Below are 23,830 nucleotides of genomic sequence, written 5' to 3'. Positions count from 1 at the left end.
TCGATTCAAAACGGTAAGCTTGTAATAATGATTTTAATTCCAGTGGTACTGGTGGATTTCCGCGGGAATTTCGAGCATGTCTTTGCGTCATTACGTCACTTCTGTACACATAGAGAAGGAGTCCCCGGCTAGCGTGTGTGGATGATGGTGGAGGTTTAGCTTAGCACTTGGTATGGCGGATCCCGAAAGTTTAAAGCGACAATCACCAGGGACAACTGGAGATTCACCAGTTGTAAAACCCAAAGACTTCGGACTTCAGATTGGCTACAGAAAAAATATATTTTTCACGTTTTGACGTGATATAAGCAATCGTTAGATTTAATCAGCATGATATAGCTACTGCAATGCTTCCCCCACCCCCCGAATTTGGTCAGAACAAAAGTGAATGTTACTTACTTGTTCAGATGACATTTTCCGATGAAAATTCTAATGTTGACACTTTCAAAAAGTATACTCTGAGATTGCTGATGACAGTAACGTTACAGTATCCACAGCGACGCGGCAGCCTCAATACATTGTGTTCATCCGCGCTGTTTCATGCCGATTTACTACCCACGCACAGTTAATAATTCCGCGAATAACTGCAATTGCAGATTTCTAACAGAGATGGCGACAAAGAGGAAAAACGACGGACTGCAGCTTTAAGTAAGTTACTAAAATACTAATTACTGACTAAAACTAAAATCTAAATTAGTTGGCAAAAATAATGCTAGTTAATGAGAAAAGTGCAACATACCATTTTATATATAGTATAAACGTATATCAACAGCAACAAAAAAACATGTGAAACTCTATTAATATTGTCTCTATTATATTAATATTGAGCTCTGCATTGTAATACACATTGTCCATGTTGGCTGTTACCTCAAACAGTGATTCCCTACAGTGCAATTCCCCCAAAATAGTGGACATGAACAAACCAGTGAACAATAATGGTAAACCAAGCCTGACAATCCTATTAGCCAGTCTTTAATTATTTATCCAGGTTTGCGCAGATTGACTGCCCTCTGGGATAAATTAAAAAGTTAACAGGCACTTTGGAAAATTATGTTCTGATGCCTCTTTCAAGGGGCTTAGGAATAAAGGACCGTTCCATCTTGTTTCATAATTAGCCAGGCCTTGTTTCCTTTTTGGATTAGCATGGCAATTGATATACACATTGCTGTTGGGGCGTGCTAAAAGCACAATGTTGTGGTCGACAGTGGAATCAAAGGAATCGCACATGATTATCAGGCTGCTAAACTATTTTTAAATTAGAAAAACATTTATTGTATGCACAACAGAAACCTATGATGGCTGTGGTTTGAGATTTTATGAAATCTGTGATTGTCTGGACCCTGATCTTAATGCTACAGGCTTCCACTGAAAATGAACCTAATCTTTTCAGGAGGAAAGTACACACGCCATGTGGACAAAACAGTGAAAGTGTCACAACCGTAATAGGCTTGGTTCTTGCAGTGAGAGAAAACTCTGAATGTACTATGATTTCAAATCACAAAAGTTTACTAGGAATTAATTTTTCATAGCAATAATTCAACAAAAGAGTCAATAATGAATATTAAAACCCTAAAAAGACCATAAATACACAACAAAGTTCAGACTGTACATTCGGTATGATTAATCACACCCCAATCAATAAGTCAACAGTACTTTACTTTCCACCAATACTAATCATCTGCATTGCATCTGCTTCAGTCCTCAAATAACTGTATCTTCCAAGTTCAATTAAGTGTAGGCTTAAAGGGCACCTATTATGACATTTAAAATGTTCCTAATGTTGTTTAGGGAGTCCCCAACAACAGTTTTACGTGTATGCAATGTCAAAAAACACTTTTGTTTTCGTATAATATGCATTTATTTTTACCTGATTTGCTCACCGACTCCAAATGATTCGTTCAACGACTCGTTTTTCCAAACCCCTCCTTTGCGCGACGCTAATCTGCGTTGATTGGTCAGATGACCCAGCAGTGTTTACAGAGATAATACTTATTGTTTAACACGGAGTACAATGATGCTTTTATCAATTCAATCGTGTTATAATAATGATTATAGTCCACTGCTTTGTAGTTTGTAGTAAAAAACTAAAAATAAGATAAAGAATTTAATGTTATGTTAGCGATCATAGCCCAGAGTTCATATTGTAAAAGCACAATCAGTCTTTGTTTGCGTTAGCCCGATGCATAAACGTTTTTACAAAAAAAAAAAATGCAGTTACGTTACTACGAGGTATTACTCTATTCTTTAAGACAACTCCGAAAACAACGACAAACACTTCACATATCTCAATACAATTGCCATTGAAGACCTAGAAGCTAAACGGTCCTTACACAACAAACAAAATAATAATTAAGCATGCTACATAAAACATAAAAGCAACAATTATTAATAACACTTACAGGTTGTGATACGGAGGAGGAAGCTGATGCAAATACACTTGGAACTGAACCTTCCTTCAATATCAGCCAGCTCGCGAATCCAAGTTTGATTGCATTTAAAGCAATCGTCTTCAAAATGGCGCGATCAAAGCACAAGGCTCGGACTATACTTCTGTGGTATAGTTGTATATATGAATTGTAGCCACTTAGTCTTCAAATGGTCCTCCTTGGGCAGATGAAAAAAGTTGGCTTTTGAGACGCACTTCAGAACACAGCGTCTCGTCGCCATGATGTTTTCCCTGGCCTTGGAGCGCAATAAGTGGGCGTATCGTATTCAAATAACTTAACAAGTTGACGTCATCTAGTCAGAGAAAAAGCTTCGGTCTTCTAACGATTCATAAAAATGACTCAGAGTCGACTCTTACTTTTGAAAGACAATAACTTTATATACGGTGCACTTTCATATTTCAAACTTTGCAGGATGTTTTTGTTCACTTAGATCTATGTTACACACTACATGAAAGGTACATTTCAAAATTCCATAATAGGTGCCCTTTAAAGCTGAGTCATCCACCATAGCTCCGCCTCCACAAAGCTTTCTCAAGGAGGTTTATATACCCTGCATAAATAATAGCACTCCTATTTAAAATAAGTTTTCAAAAAAAACATCTGCTATAATATACAGTAGCAAAATAACTTGCAGTTTTACTTAAAACAAATAAATTGTATTAATTAAAAACAGCTTTTACCATAAATGTAATATCAAACACATTTGACTAAGCGCTATTAATTACTGTCCAGTAGCCAGTAACTACACCATTCAAAAGTTTGTTTTCACATTATTTATTAATAATAATAAGAAATGTTTCTTGAGCACCAAATCATATTAGAATAATTTCTGAATGATCATGTGACACTGAAGACCTTCAGCGGAAAGGTGTTGTGTGTTGAGTGTTGTGCTGCTAAAACTAGATGAGACATACCAGTAACTCTTTGTACACTGTAAATTGCAAGAACGTCTCGTGTACACGTAGTTTGAAAAGACAAGAACATCAAAAAGTGTTGGCAATCATATTACAGTAAAATGAATGATTTGTGTTCTTGCACGCCTCTCCTATTTCGTTTATGCAACCAGTAAGGCAAAATGAAACACTGTTTTATTCTTTCTTTAACATTATTATGTATTAGTATTTGGAGGTGAAAATAGCAAAGATGAGCAAAAGACATCATCTCATGCTCCCAAGCCAAATTACAGATGAGCAGCTATAGTCTCTCAGGCAAAAGATATGTCATTCATTTTTAATGTGCTGGGAGCCAGCTGAATGTCAGCCAGCCAATTCTGTTACTTCTTTGAATGTGATGGGCAGTCATGGGTTCTGTCACCACTTTTGTAAATCACAGCACAGCAAAGATATAGAAATGTATACTGCATCTTGACAAAATCCACCTGTAGGAGAACTCTGACCCCTCTCCTAATAAGAAGCCTGCATCATGTGTTTTGTCATTCACAGTACTACTCTGATCAAATTATAAATTATGTAGTCAATTTTTTAATATATTGCCCCCCCTTAGCACGCTTCAATGTATCGTAACTAGCGGTAACACTTTATTTTATAGTGTACTTGTTACACATGTTACAGTTATTATAGTAATTACTATAAATTGTGCATAATTACATGCAACTAACCCTAAACCACTCTAACTGCTTTAGTTTGACTGTAGTACACTTTAAATTATTAATAGCTTGTAGCTTTACAATATACAGTTTTAAGCTTTCCCATTCCTAACACTGCTTACTGGAATATTTTAAATTGCAAATGATTTTCATGAATAATTCACCTTGTTTTAGTTGTTGTGGTGTTAATTGTAGTTGGTAACACTGGCAACTTGAGATATCTCGCAGATAACACACAGCTATCACATTTCTTTCAGTTGATAAATCCTGGAGTAGGTCACAAATTCCCAGTATGCACTAGCTGTTTCTTTCTTTTGTTTACTTTTTTTTTGGCAACTAAGGGAGTTCAATCCCAGCCTCCAGCTCTCCTAAGCCTATTGTTTCTTCCTTCCTTCACTCAATAGTCATTCTTCGCAGAGATGACAGAAATAAGTATTATAAAAAGGCATCATAACAATGCTTTGCACCAACTGTTCCACACAGATATAAGCGATCCATTCTGTATGATGTCACCAGTCTCTCATTGTGTCTGAAAAACCGAAACCCACGGGTCCGAGAGCAGGGGAGATAGCGGTGAGATGAGTTTCTCCAATAAAATGGTTGAAATCAGGTTGATCTGTCTATTAGCGGTTGAAAAGCCTTTGTGGTAATACAACGGCCAGGTCAGAGGGCAGTTAAATCGTTATGATGGAAAATGGCACAGGGATTTTAGCTATTCTATAAAGGCTGATTCACACGGATGCAAACAAACAGCAACATTTCAATCATTCTAAAGCCAGCTGTTGTGTTTTGAATGTTGGAACACATACAGTAACTGTTATTTTTTAACTTGCATTGTTGTGTGTCACTGTTCCTTTCTACAGAAGGCAAATTAAAAAGACAGGGTTGCAACTGTGTCCTGCATCCACTGTGAGAGAAAAGGAGTTTATATAATGTTTGTCAGGGTTCAACGATAAAGATAGCCTGCTGGCCCAGGGAAAGTGTGGGAGAGCTTTGGCCAGCTGATGAAACTGGCTCTTGCTAAAAAAATAAATAAATAAAAAGGTAATAATGAGCCGTCTACGAATAATAAAACTTACCAAATTTTAAAATGAAATTTAGGATGGGCATTATGATATCATAATGATCATCGGAATGTCAAATTGAACAAATGCGTTGGAAAAATAAACAATTGTATATGTCCATTATGAAGTCATTAATGCTCATAATCAAAGGCTTAACATTCATATGAATCGAGCCATTTTCCCCTGCTCTATCAAGGCAGGCACATTGGTTTCAATGGATTTGGCAGGGTTGCTTATACCATATTGTCTTGGCAACAGTTTGCGATGAAGTGAGATTAGGTCAGGGTTTGATAGAAATCATACCAGACTGCTCAAACATTCCAAGACAAGATAAATGCCGATTGCAAATGGTCATTCTGTGAAAACAAACACCAACCAGCGGCAACTGGGATAACGCATTGATCCATCAAAACCCCACAACCACTGGATGTATTGTACATTTGCAGCACATTTTTTATTATTCGGTATGAAAACTGTATTTTTGCATAAAAACTATCAATCAAAAAATTATAAAAAATAAACAATACAGTCAAAACATTGTGAAATATTATTACAATTTAAAATAGCCGTTTATACTGTTACATTTGGCTGAATAAAAGTATTATTTTGTCGGTCACACTTCTCAATGTCTCAATTTCTCACTATTAACTAACTATTAACTGCAACTTTTTCCTCAGTAAACGCCCAATTAGCCTACTGCTTATTAATAGTAACGTAGTTAAGTTTAGTTATAGGATTTGGAATGTAGAATAATGGTCATGCTGAATAAGGCATTAATGTGCTTTATAACTAGGCCTACTAATAAACAGCCAATATCCTAATATGCTAATAAGCAACTAGTTAATAGTGAGAATTGGACTCTAAACTAAAGTGTTACCCTTTTTTTTAAAGATAAATAGTGACCCCAAACTTTTGATCAATAGACGGTGCTAACTCCTGTGAAGACTTCAGATGACGCAAACTCTGAATCGACATGCACCAATGCTACATTTTTCTAAATGTCATAATCATTTGTTAACAAACAAGTATTCATTACTTCAATGAGCTCATGGTTTCTGCATTCAATGTTTTACATTGTTTAAATTAGCCTAATACCCTTTTCGCTAACTGTGATTTTGTACATGTACATTTTTTAAATCCATAACTTAGACAGTTACCTCTGATAACAGATTACTCTCAATTGTAATGTGGACTCTGCTTTGAAATGATATGTAATTGTGAAAAGCGTTAGGCTATACAAATAAATGAATTGAATTGAATATGTAATGCAATAAAAAAACACATTAATTTAAGAAATTAAGGCAGCAAATAAAATTGCTCGCAGCTGCTGATCTAGAGTCAGCTTTTCCCTATTCACTAGTAATCAAGGTTTGAATTTTTCATGTGGATTTTTCTAGTTCTAGCATTTAGCACACTGGCGTTGACACATTGTGCAGTGGTGCTCATAAGGGCATCTCAAGTTCAATTCCTAGCTTATTTCTTGATCCAGTTCCTCTCTTTCTTCCCATCATTTACTATCCTGAATAAGACGTGGCAGAAAGCCAAAAATAAAATTAAAATTTGGATTTTAACCTCATCTGTGTGATAAATTTTAGTCTTGGAGGCGAGTGGCCACTTCAGAATGGTTACAGATACACACAAGCAAGCTCACGAAATCTCCTCTAATCCCCAACAGAAGCCTCAGAAACAATGAGAGTAAAGGCAGCTTTGTTTTGAACACAATTTGTTCCCATTAATTGGCCGCTCATCTCCTGCCGCTCCCTTGCTGCAAATCCCCAATCCTTCGTCTTAATGAGTTAGACGTGTGACAGTTAGACTGGTGCGGTTCTGAGGCAAGGGAGTAAAAAATGTCCGCAGCATTCAGACCAGTACAATGGAAGCGTGCTGTTAGTGCCATTAGCATTGTTTCAGACACAGCGAGGGCTGCATGCTAAGAGAACGTCTCCAGCGTAGTGGCGGCCGCTGCTGAAAGGATGATCGATCTCTTTGAGCATCCGTTGCACTGAACACCCACAATGCATCTGGCCTGTCCGTCAATAAAGTGTTCAGTGAATATATAACAGGCCTTTTGATGGTATATGGCTCAAAAATAATGAGACAATGCATGTAGAAATTTTAAGATATTTTGCCACAGTATATTCCTTTTTCCACGATGGCCAGAAATAATAAGAGATGGGTTTATATACAAAAACTTAAGTGCTGTTCACATCAAGGTGTCACGGTTATGCTCAGTTTAGTTTCTTTTTCATGCACTTTTTCCCTTCAGTTATCTGTTTCTTCTGTTCTAGCTTCCCGCCAATCATTATGGTCATTCATTAACGAGCACACCTGTCTGTAGTTAGTTTAATTAATTAATTAATTATTTCCTCATTTCACTTCACCTACAGAATGCATTTATTAACCCACTGGAGTTTTTTATGATGGATGGATGATGGATGGATGTGCCTTTAGAGCTTCAAAAACTTGAGTACTATTCAGTGCTATTACAAAGCTGGGAAGAGCCAAAATATGATTTACTGTAATATAACTCCGATTGTGTTCGGCTAAAAGAAGGAAGTCATACACACCTATTATGGCTTGAGGGTGAATAAATTATGGGATCATTTTCATTTTTGGGTGAATTATTCCTTTAAGGGAAGGCCAACCAAATCTGAAAAAAAATCATTGTCTCCTACAGTACCACTACTGCAGATTTCAATGCATATGATTCTGATTTTCATCATATTTCCTTTTCTTATAGTACTTACCTGCTAGTCTCTACGGTGATGTAGGCATGCTCTAAATCCTGATGTAGCCTACTCGTTCCATCATAAGAAGAATGGCATCTACGCTAATATTAGTATCTCTGTTTATCCCGAGGTTTACAGCAGTCCGCCGGATCCAGGCCGTATCCAGATCTGATGAAGAACCTGCGCCTGGACATGACGACAACGCAGTCCTGAAGTGTCTAGTCTCTCCCCTGTGAAGGCCTCCTTCCCTTCTACCTCTGTACAGATAAAACGTAGTCAAAATAATTCCGGTTCGCACGGACACGAGGAAGTGATAAAAAAAATTCTGTATTATGCATTTTTAAGGCCAGGCAAGTAGTTTGTTGAGGTTAATTTTATAGAGAAAGACTACACGCCTGCACATATATATTCAAATGCGCATAAAGACTAAACACGTAATGCGCATGTGCACGCCATCAGCGTTCTCACAGATTTGCGTTATTAAAGTTTGCGCGGAGATGATAACTTTTTTCTAAATTATTCAATGCCTGCACCTTGGAACCTATTTCAAGGTTTGCGTTCTCGAGCCACCAGGCACTGTTGGCGTACACATGAGCGTGTTAAGGGTTTTCTGTTAGCGGCCCCTAAGTTAATAACTAATGATCTTTGCAACTGAAGTGAATCAATCAAAACTAACTTTAGCTGGACAATAACTTCATTCTAGAGCTGCTGTAAAGCCAAAACGATCTCTGTTACTTTAATTTCCTATTATCACTGTAAAGCTGCTTTGAAACAATCTATATTGTTAAAAGCACTATATAAATTAAGGTGACTTGATTTGACTTGACTCTGCCAAAGTCATATTTTCCCTCATTTAAATCACACATATCATTTTATGAGGCCCTTTTGGTAAGAACGAACAGACATTTGCTTTTTCTTTCTGTCAACTTGAACACGTCTCCCTGATAAGTGGAAAGTCATTAGGCGGAGGTAAGATGTTGTAAAGAGCCATCATCGTGATGGTGGATTCAGAGATGAGGACATGATTGCAAGATGTCAATGAAAAGCTGTAATTGCGAAACGCTGCGACTAATTATAAGAAAAGGAGCGATGTTTTCCCTCTGCGCAACTTGTAGCCTGATTGTGATTGTGGAGAGTGTCACTGTATGGGCTAGTGTCAAAAACTGCATTCATGGAAATCTCAAAGCTGTCAATGGATTGTACAGAGCTCATCACATTTGCCCAAAGATTTATGTTTCTTTTCTTTCATTTGCTATTCGTAATGCTTTAAGACCCATATATCATCTTTAGTCATTTGCATTGCAAACGTTGTTGCCTTTCTGCCACTTCAAATACCCCAGAATCTACATAAACACTTTAATATTATGATGTATGTATTTGCTAGGGATAGTGCTCATGAATCAACTGTAAATAAGTAGCAGGCTAATCTGTTGATCAATTTAATGCTCCTTGCTGAATAAAAATATTAATTTCTTTAAAAAAAAAAAGATTGATAATATACCGTATGTCAGGGGTTGGCAACCTATGGCACGCGTGACAACATTGGAGGGATACATGGAGGGTTAATCACTGACATGAGACAATAGTTAATGTATTTACAGTTTTTTTTTCTCAATTGCTTTGGCTCAATTCTTAAATTAGACTTTTTTTCTCAAAACAATAGGTTCAGATCTATGTATGAACTATTAATTTTGTTGTTCACATCACATTTTAATTTATTATTGTTTCATGCGTTTTAGCACATGGGTGCAAAGGAGTGCATCTTCAATTTGCACAATGACTAAATCATGGCTTGTTGATCAAAACTGATGAGTTGATTCTCAATGAAACTGTCACACTCTTCACAACCTCTAAATATTATTTCAAATGGAAGAGCAATAGGAAGATAAGAAGATATGTATGAGTTAGAGAAAGAATAGAGTATGTAAACATTAACAAGCATCTGAGAATTTTCAGTTTACATAAGACGTTTATGGAAAAAGAAATGATCCATATACAAATGTTCATTTAGTTTTACTACAGTATTGACATTTCCCAGTCAATTTTTACCTATTGTCTGAATCTGTATTTTATAAACTGATCCACAAGAGCATTCAGATAGACAAAACTGACATTCTTGAATAGAAAACAATTAGTGCCAACAAAAAGATGAAAAATATTTTTTTTCCATGTCTAAACATTTTGACCAGTGTGGCTCACACAATGACAAAACCCTTTTTATTTTGGTGCCATACTAACTGACTCAATAACTGGGTTTGAAGCATGAATTAAAGGTTTTGGGTGAATAACTACATTTTGCAGATATGCAATGGAGTTCCAGCAAACAGTTGTGACCATTGTACTTACAGTTGAGAGAATGTTAAGACTTTGAAAACTGTGAAAAAAACCTGCAATTGAAATAAGTCCTTCAAACTCCTACAATATGTCGCTTATATGCAGGCTTTAGTTCTCTGCAAACAAATGCAATAAAAGAAAAGACCAATCACAATTCAGTATGCAAAGATTGTAAAGATGTCATAGCTTTCATGACAGACTGACTGACTGACAGACAGACAGACAGACAGACAGACAGACAGACAGACAGACAGACAGACAGACAGACATTTTATGGTTCTAACATTTTACCCTGCAGAAAAGTAAATGAAATTTGACCCCACGCCACAGTAAATCATCCTCTATCCGGAAATGGCCAAGAACCAACAGCACTTTGTTAAGCCATGACCACGTGTAGTGTTTTATTGATCTGTCTTACCACTTCCTCAATAATGCATTTGCATAAAGAGTGTTTCTGGTTGACATAAATCAGAGAACAACGCACAGCACGGATGAGCTCTGCTGACAAGAACACTGTTGTTCTTAGCAGAGCCAGGACATTAATGGCTATGAGTACATATCTCATGAGATGCTGTAACTTAGCAAAGCACATCTCACAAGAAGCAGCGAGCAAAGAATATTGAGGCAATTTTTAAATAATAATAACACTAAATACAACCATATGGTTTTAAAAAGGGCCAGTTTTTGAAGTGTAATTTCATAATAAAATATTCATATTTAAAACTTTATTGACTAAAATAACTAGCAAAGACTAACCCTTGAACTTGACGCACAACTTAATGACGAACACGGTTGCCCAGCTATGTTTGTTTGAACCGCGAGAAGCGTCAAAGCTCACGCTACTCCTACATCGGCATACACATACATCGTCAACTGTTACTCTTTTGGCGCAAATCGACTTGCGTACGGCCGTCTGCCGGAAGCTAGTTATTTTAGTCGATAAAGTTTAAATTATGATTATTTTTCTTACACTAACGCATCGCTTCACTTCAGAAGGCCTTTATTTACCCCAGACAGAGACGAGACAGACAGAGAAATAGACGAGAGAACTCAGGGTATAAATGCATTAACCAAACAAAGAGAACTAATGAGATAACTGATTAACATCAGGTGAACTAAATGACTAATGAATACAGCAATCAATGGAACTAACTAGAAACTGGGTCACATGACAAGAAAGACAGACAAGTAAACATGTTACACATGTTGTCTCATACAGTTGTCTCTGCACATTAAAGTGGTATAAAGATTTTTTCCTGAAAAAATTACATCCCCTTCAAAATAAATTACAGCTATAGTGTAGTGTTTCTCCCTTCACATCCTCCTGGGAAGTCCCTACTTCCTGCTAACAAGTTTGAAAGTCAGCTTTGGTTGGAAAACATGGACTTTGCTGTGTATTTCTTTCTCTATCTAACTTCCCGACAAAGCCAGGAAGCAAAGTGCTTACAAAAATTGTGCAGTTTTAAAAAACATTTATGATCAATACCATTTAACCCCTTACATATATCTATACATCTCAGAAAGCAGGTTTCAATAAGCCTTCCAAGTGTAGTCGTAAATATCATAATTACAAATTGCATGCACATGAATGACCAAGCTAAGTTATATTGTGGAACAATTATTTGTTAGATACCAGGCATACATAAATCATTCAGGTTGCATAAATGTGATGCAGGTGCATTTCTCCCTGGTAATCATAGCTTTATTATCATTCCAACATGATTTGAAGGCAGCATATGACTCCACGTTGGACACTCATACATTTGCTATGCATATAAGGAAAGTCTATTTTTCTTTTTTTATTATTTAAAAAATGTCATGATAACATTTTATTTTAGGCTTTGTCCTAGCTGCTATAAGAAGCCTAAAACTCTGGGGATGGGCAAGACACAATTCAAAATGCTGACAGCAGGTTTTGCTCTCACTGACTGGAGTATTTCCCGTTGGATTGAGAAAAGTTGCCAGATACTTGGTTGAATTTGGGATGCTGATTGCAGGAAGTGAAAGATTGGTATCTCACCCTTGGGTAACTAGTGCTTGTGCCTGCTTGAGCAGGAGGACTATGAAGCCAGATGGGGAAATCGTGATTCGCCACACTCGCGGTTTTGCCCTTTGCGGCCAGCATATAGCATCAATAATAACACCTTATTTCTGTCATGTCAAAACATGAAAGTGTGTCTGGAAGAGATTGATGACTGTCATAAATCAATGTCTGGAAATGTACGTGCCCGACTGTAGGGGGAATAAATACGATACGCTAACTCATACACACATACACGCATTGCTCTGCCTCTTTTAGATTGACTGATGCCCTAAAGATACATGCTATCTTTGTTGAGAATCTCTAGTCTGAAGTTCTTGGTAAACAGTTTACATTAATCAAATTCTGCTCTTCCTTGCGACTCTTAAAAGGCATTTTCATACGGACAATGTCAGACTGCCACAGGTCAGTTTCTAAAGTTCCCCCTATGCTTTTTATTAGAAAAATATTTATACATGGCAGTTTTTCCTACAGAAGTTTGTGTTCTACTTTTATTAAAAAAGAACATCAACAACAAAAACGGTCTTCCAAATATGTATCTTTTCGAATGGATAATTTTTTTTGTCAGTAATTATACCGTTATATATAAAATATAAAACCTCCCTTCATTTCAATACGGACGTCATTGAAAAGAAAGATGACTTGCAGTTCAGTAACTGAGTGAAATGTTGATTAAACGCTTTAATAGATTCAGTTTACTTAGGTCTAGATTGATTCGAACCATCTTTTTGAACTATTAAAGTAATCGCATTAAACAAATGAGTACGGAAATCAGGTCGCACCGTTTGATTCACTAAAACCCTGGTCTCCTAAGAATCATTTGTTCGGGAATCAACTACACTGGTTCGCTGTGTGCTTTTGAATCGGATTCACTAAAAAGAATCAGCTCATATGATTCAAATGTGTTTGTTGCCTACAGCACTTTTCACAATACTCATTGTTTCAAAGCAACTTAAAAAAAGTCATAGCCTACTGTTATTTCTATAATACCTTAGTGCTTTCCCATAGAGCCTGCCACTGAGGTTGCACTGGTCGCGCTGAATGTTTTTGATTCACTAAAACAGCTTGCAAGAGTAATTTGTTCAGTAATCAGACACTGGTTCACTATATGTTATTAAATTTGATTCACTTGCTCACAAGAGTGTTTCATTCGAGAGTCAGTCTACACGTACTGGTTTGCTACAGTATGGATGTGTCTCAATCAGCTCCCTAGTTCAGCAGTTATGGCACTGATCAGGGAGTAAAATCCTTAATAGCAAAATCCTTCCAGTGCACTGAAATGTTCGCTCCCTAAAAAGTCCCATAATGTACCGTGAAACAAGGATCTTCGATGCTCAATGTGTTTAAATATCATTAAAAAATAAATGTCCAAAAAAATTCAGTTCTGCTTTTGTTATAAATACAGTAGTGACATTGTCATGTCACCATCAGGCTATAATTTACTGTACAGATAACTGGTGCACGGTATGTTTTTAATTCACTAAAAAGAACCATTCTGGAATCAGGGCCTCGCTGTATGCTTTTGATTCACTGAAAGGAACTAGATCATAAGAGTAGTTTGTTCAGGAATCAGAATAAGCTGCTGTCTTTGTATTGTAGTAATGTTGTTTTCGCATGCATCATGCATCACATTAAATACAGACTACAAACTCACATTTACAATTATGATTTATTTTTCAGTGGCGCCGAAGATTCAGGGAAGCGCCGCTGCTGAAAAGCTGTGCACGGATCACTGCTACTGTACATGGTGAAAAGTAAGTTGACATCCCTGTTTTTTTAGTCAGAGAAACAATATTTATTTCATTGTGATGGCAGAGGGTTTGTAGTGTTTTTCCATCACTCCACACTGTCTGTCTTTCCCTCAATTTTTTTTTTTTAATTATCACTCTTTCTTGACTAAGGGTAGTGAAGCAGCCCAACACTATTGGTCTGTATGCATGAGATAAGATAACTACAGTATGTGAATACAGGCATGAGGATAAAAGGTCACCCTTGCCAGAGCCCAAAAACAAAGCCCAAAGAGATGAAGGTCACCCAGATCGAAATGACGATTCTTTTCACAAGTTGACATCTGAACTCATTTAATTGGCCGAATTCAGTCGGCATCCATTTGTTATCATTGCTGAACAAAGAGTAGAACCAAATTCAAAAGGAACAAAATACAACGTTTGATGTTTTAAAAGACTTAAATGGGGGGTTCCTACAGGCAAAATAAATCTGTGCCTTTGGATATCAGCACTGATGTGTTTACAGAATATTTTAACATTAAAAATTGGTCACATTTTTTGAACACAGCTCTGCTATTTTGACATTTACAGACCTTTAAAGGGGCCTTTCAGAAAGTACATCAAACCCAGTGCCTTCAAATCCAAATAATGTCACTTTCCTTTTTACTCTGCTATAGTCAAGCTGTCTTTGCCCAACAGGTTCACAACCTCTCCACCACTCTCCCATTTTCTGCATCTTTATATGACTCTGTAGACGAGACAGCCATCAATCAGGGCCGAGCTACTACTCCAAAACATCAAGGATAATAAACAATTAACAGCAGCAGTCGATGACCTGTGAAAGGTTGAACACAGCAGGGTTTCAGAGGAGAACAGGAAAGGTTCTGGGCCTGCAGCACTGCCCCTGGCATGTCACTGCAATCTTTAGCACAAACTGGCCATAAACCAGACAGTCTGACCTCTATTACAGATTGCCCTCTGCTTATATAACTCTGGAAGCTGGTGTATTGAAAAAAAGATTCCTTCAGAGTGACACTTTTGTGGTTGAATGTGTTTTGTTAATTGTGTAGTTGTTTAAAGCTGTTATCATCTAAAACCCCAACATTTAAATAAATAATTCAACCTAAAAAAAACACCTCACTGTTCCTCACTCATGTTGTTCCAAATTCCAAATTCCCTTGAAGACATCAGGATAAAAGTCAATTGTGTTTGTGTTTGTTTGATTAAATGAGTGTACTCAATAATGTCCTAACGAGTAGACAAAAAGCACTTGGATGACGTACTTCTTCCGGCGAGATTCTGAAGTGTGCATACGATGGACTCTTTGCTATTCCATGAGGCCACGGGAGAGGATTTGTGAATGGTGGGGACGCGCCGCAACTGACGCTGGTCGGTCATGTGATAAGGGCAACATGGGGAAGGTAGTACGTCCAGATTACATTCATACTACACACATTCATACCATGAACACACTTTTTAGCTATCTTGAAGTAATTACTTATTCAAAAGAAGTATCTACTCAAGAGAATATGTGATTTTTGAACGCAGTCCGCAATGACAATGCCATAAAATGCTGTTTTTGACCTTCAGCCGAAAGAAAGAAAAAAAAAAATAGCTGAAAATATTACTTTAAATGATCAAGTTGTAATTAATTTTATTTTAAATGCCGGGTTATTGGGAAATCTTGCTGGAAGTTGCTCATGTTTAGAGTTTATTTTATAATTGACTTGTAAAGCAACCTTGTTGCATTTGGACAGCAGGCACGACCACGTATAAATCTTAATGAAGAAAATAGAAACAATTTATAATAGTGATTTCTTAAACTGAAAAGTGTTTGGTAAAGCTGAAACTTTCTGAACATTTTTTGTGGTTGTTTTGGAGCTGGATCAGACAGGACAAGTGACATTTCAACAATCAAGGCTGTATTATGCCATACTGTTTTGAAACACTTCGAAATATTGATGGGTTGACACCAAATGGGAGTTGTTTCTGCACCGAATATGCATATAAGTCTTGAATCAGTGTTGAAATTAGGTATTAAAAAATCAGACTGATTCAAACAAGCCAAGCGTAATGTAAATTGTAGCTGTCGTTTTCCCATTTCCCTTGTCCTCAGTATGCTGTCTTTCAAGCACTTTGAAATCATATATGAAGTCGATTGTTCATTTGGTTCAAAGATTCACAAAGCTTTGTTTTGTTATAATATTGTGTGTCAAAAAAACAAGATCAATGTTTGAAATAGCTAGTCTGACATGTTCACGCTGCCATACGCATAGGTTCACTGTTTAATACACTTTCCAATTTATTTCAAACATTTTGAAGCCTATAACCGTTAAGACACACCGTACTTCAGTCTGTTCTTCACAAAGCTATTGAATGACACATATAAGACATAACATGTGAAATATAACACATATGGAGTATTTTTTTTGGTTATTTTAGGTGCTGAACCTACATAGCTGTTGTGTGGAAAAGAGCTGCATGAAGATTCTTCAAAATTGAGTTAAATGGAAATCGAAACAGCATTGGAATGACATGAGGGTAAGTTAATTATTATAGAATTTTGTATATTTTGGGGTGAACTATTTCATAAACATTCCACCCACTGGAGGCAGATGTCTAAATCTCAGATGAAGTCACTTGACAGTGAGTAGCAAATATGCAAAAGCTTTTCCACTGTCCAAATCCTCTAAAACCAGTTTGACCACAGATCATAACCTTGGTACTCTCTTTGAATTTCCATCAATAAGACTGACATTATTCGTTAGCAATGCTTACAGCTACGCCGCCGACCCTCTCGCCGCACCTCCCCGTGGCTGTTTTCCGTTTCTCCTTTAATTGATGAGGTTTCAGGCTGATTTGCCTCCTGCTGTGAGCTTATGGGACCTCTGGCCCTTTAAACTCTCTGTGAATGTAGTGAAAAGACATTGCTGGGCAAAAATTAAGAGCATTAGCAATGGTAGAGAGAGCTAGGCCGTGACCCTCAACAACAGATGGACAGAGGGAGACATTTTTAGCTTCATCCGTCTATGCAAAGAAATTAGTTTGGGTCTCTGGAAGCATCTTGCTGACACCCCCAATTTAGTAAATCCTTCTTAAGTACATTAATGCCATGTATTAAAGATGGCAACATCTGGTTCTGTGTTAATTACACATCACAGGGATCAAAAGATCCTGTGGCTGATGGACATGGCAGTTGAGCAGAACTGGATCACGTTATCCAGGAACATTTGGAGATATGTAAAGGGGATCGCTGGACAACCGCTCATGTGCCCTATTAAAGCAAATCATCATTATGTAGGCATGAAAGAAGAACAAAACCATTTTCAGAATAAAGGGCTGCCATGCTTGTGTCTATAGCTGTGCATTGTTATCTTCAAAACAGCACATGCTGGAGGCTCAAACTTCGCTGAAAAATAAATGAAAAAAAGATAAATACGAATCCATAGACATTAATTATGAAGTAATCGCGACTGAAGATAAGAAAGAAAGTTCTCTGTGTCCAGTTTGTGCTTACAAAATGTCTAGCTGTGAAGTTTTCCTCTGGTTGACTCTTATTTTTGCAGTCTGTGGTCGTAACTGCTTTTGAGTGCTGCTTCTTTTTATAATGAACGCTAACCAAAGGAAGAAAATCTGTGGATATCCACTATAGTTTATACAGTGGAATTATTGGTAAAGAGGATCTGTCCTCCATATAACCTTAAGACTCAAAGTTGTGTTGTTAGAGAGCTCATGAATTGAATCTCTGCACTAGCTCTAAAATAAAGGATTGTTTCTAATATACAGTATCAGGATAAGGTGACTGTTGTAGCCCAGCTTTTAAAAGTTTATGCTCACCAAGGCTGCATTTATTTGATCAAAAACACTTTTTTAAAGTCTTATTCTTATCAATGTTGAAAACAGTTGTGCAGCCTAATATTTTTGTCGAAACCATGATACATAATTTTTTCGGGACTCTTTGATGAATAGACAGTTAAAAAGAACAGCATTTATTTGAAACAGAATCCTACCAATAAAAGTCTTTACTGTCACTCCACTGTCATCAGCTTAATGTATCATTGCTGAATAGTATTGTTATCATTCTGTTCTGTTTAGGTTCGTTTTCATGGACTTTCAGTTTGTTTTCATTTGTCATGTGTCTTCTTTATTCAGATTCCCGCCAATTGTTTGTCTCCTTGGTTACCGTTATCATTAGTTCATATGTTTGTGTGTGTTCGTGTCTACACGCTGTTTCGCATTTTGGCTGTTTGGATTATTCTAATAGACCTTGTGTGCCAGATTCCTCCTCTTCATCTTTATTGAACTTAAGTGTTACAAGTATAAATAAAAAATAGTATACAATTCTTTGAAATTTTAAATAATTCAATCTTACTGACTCCATTCTCTGCATATAAACATGACACGTGCTTTTGACAGCTATGTTTACAACAACAAAAGTCCTTTAGCTGTGTCTGCACAATGGAGCATTATTGCTGCATGTATTGAATATGACCTTAAGAGAGATAAACGGCTTGTTCAATGGTAAGTCAGGATGAACATTGGATGTCTGTGTTAATTTCCAGACGATGCTGGATTTATCTGTCATTTGAACACATGTAGGTTCATTCTGTGGCATTTCAGAGACACTTTTAGGCATTTTTCAGACGATATCAGAAACGTGCATGTGACACTTTGACACTTGGGATGAATGGTGAAATGCTTTGCCAACACGATAGCCAACATACAACATCTTCCATTATAGGGTACAACAAAATGGTGGATTGTTATAGAAATACATTCCCGTAAATGCTAGAGTTTGTGCTTTGTGCAGGAGGAGGAAATACAGTCTCAGCAAATCTAACCCGTCCACTTGACAACACCTTCACTATTATAAATTGTTCATTGACAAAGACTGTAGAAGGGCCTGAATCTCAAGTCTAATTCTGTACGCATAGAATTGCAGGTCATTCATCAATCTTCATTTAGCCTTTGAGAGAAGGCAAAACCTCTGACTTTGCTCTAAGTCTTTTCTAATCACAGTGTAAAAGACTAGTTGTTTATTTACCAGCATCAAATCGTCCAACTCCAATCTCTCTCTCTCTCTCTCTCTCTCTCTCTCTCTCTCTCTCTCTCTCTCTCTCTCTCTCTCTTATAAATGTCAGACTACAGCTCAACAACATCAAAACAAAGAGCTCTGGTTTTTTAAAAAAAGACATGAAAAAAGAAACATGAAAAAAGAGTTGGACTTCACAAGGATCCAAAATCAACCTTTGAAGAAATGCAACCTGTATGTTTTTTGTGCTAAAATAAACATTAAAACGTTTCAAAATCTCTTTTTGAAAAGGTAACGGGAAAAAACTCCTTTCCAGCACACACAAATGTAGCCAGGGTTTGAAATTTCAAGGCTGTATTATTAGGCAATACATTGCTAATAGCAACCTTTATACTTACCCAAAATGTCACTGTGTGGCTAGCATTGACTAATTTGTTGTTCAATTAAATATAATGATTTTAATTCCTATAATAGGAGTACATGCAATGTGCAGACAGATATGTGTATGACACATTTTATTGCAGTTTATGGCTGTCATTGAATGAGACCTGAGATGAGTCAAATGCTCAGATAGGACACTTGGGAACCCCAGATATGTGTCCCAAAGTGTGGGTGGAGAAATTTCCAATTTAATTATATTAGTCCAAATTTTCTGAATAGACTAGATCCCTATACATAATGAACAGACTGAATTTAGGATTTTATTCACATATGTGATCATGGATCACAAAACCAGTCACGAGTCGCACTGGTATTGTGGCAATAGCCAACAATACATTGTATGGGTCAAAATTAGCGATTTTTCTTTAAGACAAAAATCATTAGGATATTAAGTAAAGATCATGAAGATATTTTGTAACATTCCTATCGTAAATATATATAACATTTATTTTTGTGAGTGAATGCAGCACAATCGTATTTGCACCCTCATATTCCAAATGTTCAAATAGTCGTATCTCGGCCAAATATCGTCCTACCATAACAAACCATACATCAATGGAAAGCTTATTTTTTCGAATTTAATGTGATGTATACATCTCAATTTCAAAAAATTTACCCATGTGACTGGTTTTGTAGTCCTGGGTCACATATAAACATTGATCAGCCAAAGATTCAGAGATGGACAGATATTTAAGACCCTGTATTCTGGCTGCAGAAACTCCCAAGTGTCATTTAAGGAAAGACATGGTGAGTGACCGGAATGATAAGCCTTCACTGGAAAATATATATAGAAAAAATGTGACTGATAAAAAAATACCTTTTGCTGCGGTGGTTTAGTTTCTGAGATGTAAAGGAAAGAGCATTATAAAGTAAATGCAATCTCTGCCAGAGAAAATGTCATCATAATTGGTGTGTTAGGCTGCCAACATCTTTTTATTTGCCCGTCATAGTTAATTAGGTCTAATTATATGGGGTAAAATGTAACTTTTAAATTATACTTTTAAGTCTGAAACATCATTCCTTCCACAGAATAACACGTCTAAAGTGTCAAAAGAAATTATTAGAAGGTTTGTGTTCAGGCTGGTTTGCCTATTTTTGTACAGTGTGTGTACGGTGTGTTAGTGTATTTAAGGTTGGCCATAATGTCTGTCTACCATGTCTTGCACATAGTTATATCAGCTCTGTGATGATGTTCTTTAAACAATATATATCCTGGTGCCGCTCGTGAGAAGTATAGGTCATACTAGATTTGGCATACAATATAATATTTCCATTTAATCTTTTAAGCATGAAATATGCAAAATAATTGCACTAATATTATTATTATAATTTTTATTGATATATTTATTTATATTTTTGTAAGAAGATTAATACAGAAGAGAAGAAAATTGCAGATGTCAATAAGGAATCTTTATTTTTTTAGAGTGTAAATTACATAAATAGACAGTCACGTTGTAACTGTTGTGTTTCTGTTGAGTCTTGTTAGTCACATGTCTTTTGTTTTCCCGCCACTCATCCGTTGCCATGTCTACCATCATTAGTTCATTATCATCACCTGTGTCTTGTCAATCATCTTCATCTGTGTCACCTGGTTTATGTTCATCAGTGTCTGTATTCCCTCTGTTCAGTCCACTTTTAGACACGCACTTGCGAACTTCCCTAAGCACTTCCCTTTGGGGAAATACCTGCCGCCATTTTGAAGTGCGTTCCACTTCGTGAAGTGGACGAGGGAAGTTTGTATGGACAGACCCTCGTTCCTTCGATTTTGCCCGAGGGACCGAGTCTACTTCATATGTACACTTCAGGCACCTATATGTCCCACAATGCAGTACGATTGTGACGTCACCACAGATATCGTCTAACCACCACCACAACAAACACCTCTACGATATATTAGTTATATTTTTTTTTTATTTAAAACAACCTAACCTATATACTTTGAAAGCTGCATTAAACAAATTCTTACAGGAAAAAAAATTAAATAATAAATCAACAGCTGATTCCAAGTGATCAAGGGCTTAGGACATTCCAATTCAGCCCATTACACTTTCTGCCAGTAGTGGGCACTCGTGCAGCGTAAGCATTGACGTACATCCGAGTGAACGAGACTGAGGGAAGTCAAGGGCATGACAATTTTGTACTGGAACGCAGCCATTGTCTTCTTCTGCCTGCACACACCCAGGCACACGTCATGGAAAACAACGCATTATGTTCAGTGGGATTAACATCCTTATCTGCATTATTTTTTAGTTTTTGTATCACTTAACCAATACTTTCATTCACAAATGATGTATTGAATGTCTCACAAACCATCAGCTCATTATCATTACTTCTCCTAGTTTTCTGGCCCTCACTTACGGCCAATCACCAGCTCAGTGACGGTGTCAGTGATGTCGCGTCCATGTTTCTGCTCAGTTAACACATGCTAGGATCAATGAATAGACAGTGAATGAGGCTGTAAGAAGAAGCTTTCGGCTGCAGATGCTCAATGCAGGATTGCTAATGGCTTATTGATGAATGTGTCTCCTCTTCAGTCTCAGCTCTCTGCCTCTGTCTCTGAGCATATAGGCCGTTAGGACACGGGGCCGCTGACGTCTGACATGCCGGGAATGAGTTCAGCGTCTGACAAGCAATGGTGTGAAACGATGCAACATGAGTTAAGAGGGAAGCTCGCAAACCCAGAAGTAGAAACCAGGATGTAGTAATACTCAAATGTCAAGAGTGAGTAATGTTAATGTATTTGTGGACAGAAATACATTGTTTGGCTTTCAAATATTTGAAAAACAGATTAAAGACATATCCAATGAGTTAAGGTAACTCAAACCGTTTGAGAAAACCGGTTGCCTTAATAGGGGAGAGCGGGGCAAATCAAGAATAAAGTATAAACTAATTAATGAAATAAATGAACAAAACCACATAAGTGTACTAGACGTGTGGGATGCGGGAAAATGCGGGAAAAAGTAAATACTCTGAACAATAAGTAGGTTTACACAAACTGAGAAAGTCAAAAAGCGTTAGATTGTGCGCCGCTCTCCCCTACATTTAAGTTTAAAAACTGTTTATGAGTTCTGTGAACTTATTCCATTTGAGTCCACATAATATTAAACTATAATTCCACTTAAATATTTAGTGTAGCTGAAACAAAACATTAAAATCTTTATCTTTAAATTCAAAATCGTTTACTCAAATATTGTTCTGTTAACTGCTAGCTAGGAATTGTACAAGCATACTTGCATGTAAAGTAAATAGCTAAGAGACTATACATGTGCATTAGCATTTTTAAGAAAGAAAATACACCAAAAAGTTTTAAATGTTATAATGTATATGCAACATTAATAATATACTTTTTGGGGTCCGTGTTAGCATGCCAACCATAATTATTCTATGTTGTGATTGTGAGAATGTATTCAAGTGTTTCTGAATTGCTAAAACACATTTCTTGAAACCATCACTCACTTTCTCAAAACCTTAAACACAAAACCAAATTTTCAAACCACATTCAGATAACCTCTGACTCTTCTGGCAAAATCAAACAATTGCCTCAAAACCAACTCAAAATCAAACAATGCTTTCAGATCATACACAGCAAACTGATAAACACTAGAGATCATTCAGTAGACACTACATAAAATAATGGAGAACACTGATCCAAAGCATGCAGTTACAGGGGAAAAAAAAGTATATTGTAACAAAGTAATTCATTTTCCAATTACGTAAAAAAGCATATAATGACAACGTACAGTAGTAAGGTGAATAAATTGTATACTGTATGCACTGCAAGTGTAGTATTGTAATGGATATTGTATAGTAGGCCCGTTGAATGTCTGTATATTCAGCTCTTCAATACTGTGCAAATACAGTGACCCAACTGCAAAAGCCAAAAAGGTTACAGTAACAAACTCTAAATGAAAAGCATGTTATAGTTACTCAGAAGATTTGTGCAACTGCAAAATCAAGGTCAGTGAGAGATTGATTCTGCTTCAGCATCATGTCTTCATGTTGGGTCCGGCCAGAGGACTTTGTCCACATCACAGACAATGTCATCTTTGCAGGCAAAGGGAAAAACCCTAAAGCCATATCCAGCCTTGCTCTTCCTCGTCCTCTTCCTCCTTGTTCACCACCTCTTTTACACATACTCTTCCTCCTCTCCCTCTTATTGTTACCATCCATTATTGGTATCAACATTCAGTGCAACATTTTGAGTCAATTTTGGCTGAACTGACTTGACACTGAACTGACTTGCATTATGTACAGTTTGATCACATCATTAGAAATTAGTGTGAACAATTTTGAGTCGTCGTGTGTGAACGACGACAACTGTGTTGCAGTTGTGTTTAACGTTTGCCTGCCTGTGTTTAGCATTTTGAGTGCATCACAGTGCGAAATGTGTTTTAGTGAGTGAAAATGTATTT

General features: G+C 36.9%; 1 long non-coding RNA gene across 1 annotated transcript in view; it reads left to right on the top strand.

Annotated features, from left to right (window-relative positions):
- LOC307002326 overlaps positions 1-14,878 on the top strand; it is a 47,535-nt gene extending 32,657 nt beyond the window's left edge. Inside the window, exons 2-3 of the long non-coding RNA XR_013798465.1 lie at positions 13,899-13,972; positions 14,645-14,878. This is a non-coding gene — a long non-coding RNA (uncharacterized lncRNA). The remainder of the gene's footprint in view (positions 1-13,898; positions 13,973-14,644) is intronic.
- The last annotated feature ends 8,952 nt before the right edge of the window (positions 14,879-23,830 follow it).

Source organism: Phoxinus phoxinus (assembly GCF_949152265.1).
Source record: "Phoxinus phoxinus genome assembly, chromosome: 7".
Classification (NCBI taxonomy): domain Eukaryota; kingdom Metazoa; phylum Chordata; class Actinopteri; order Cypriniformes; family Leuciscidae; genus Phoxinus; species Phoxinus phoxinus.
Note: the sequence above shows the minus strand (reverse complement) of the source record. Positions and strands in the feature narration are given on the sequence as shown.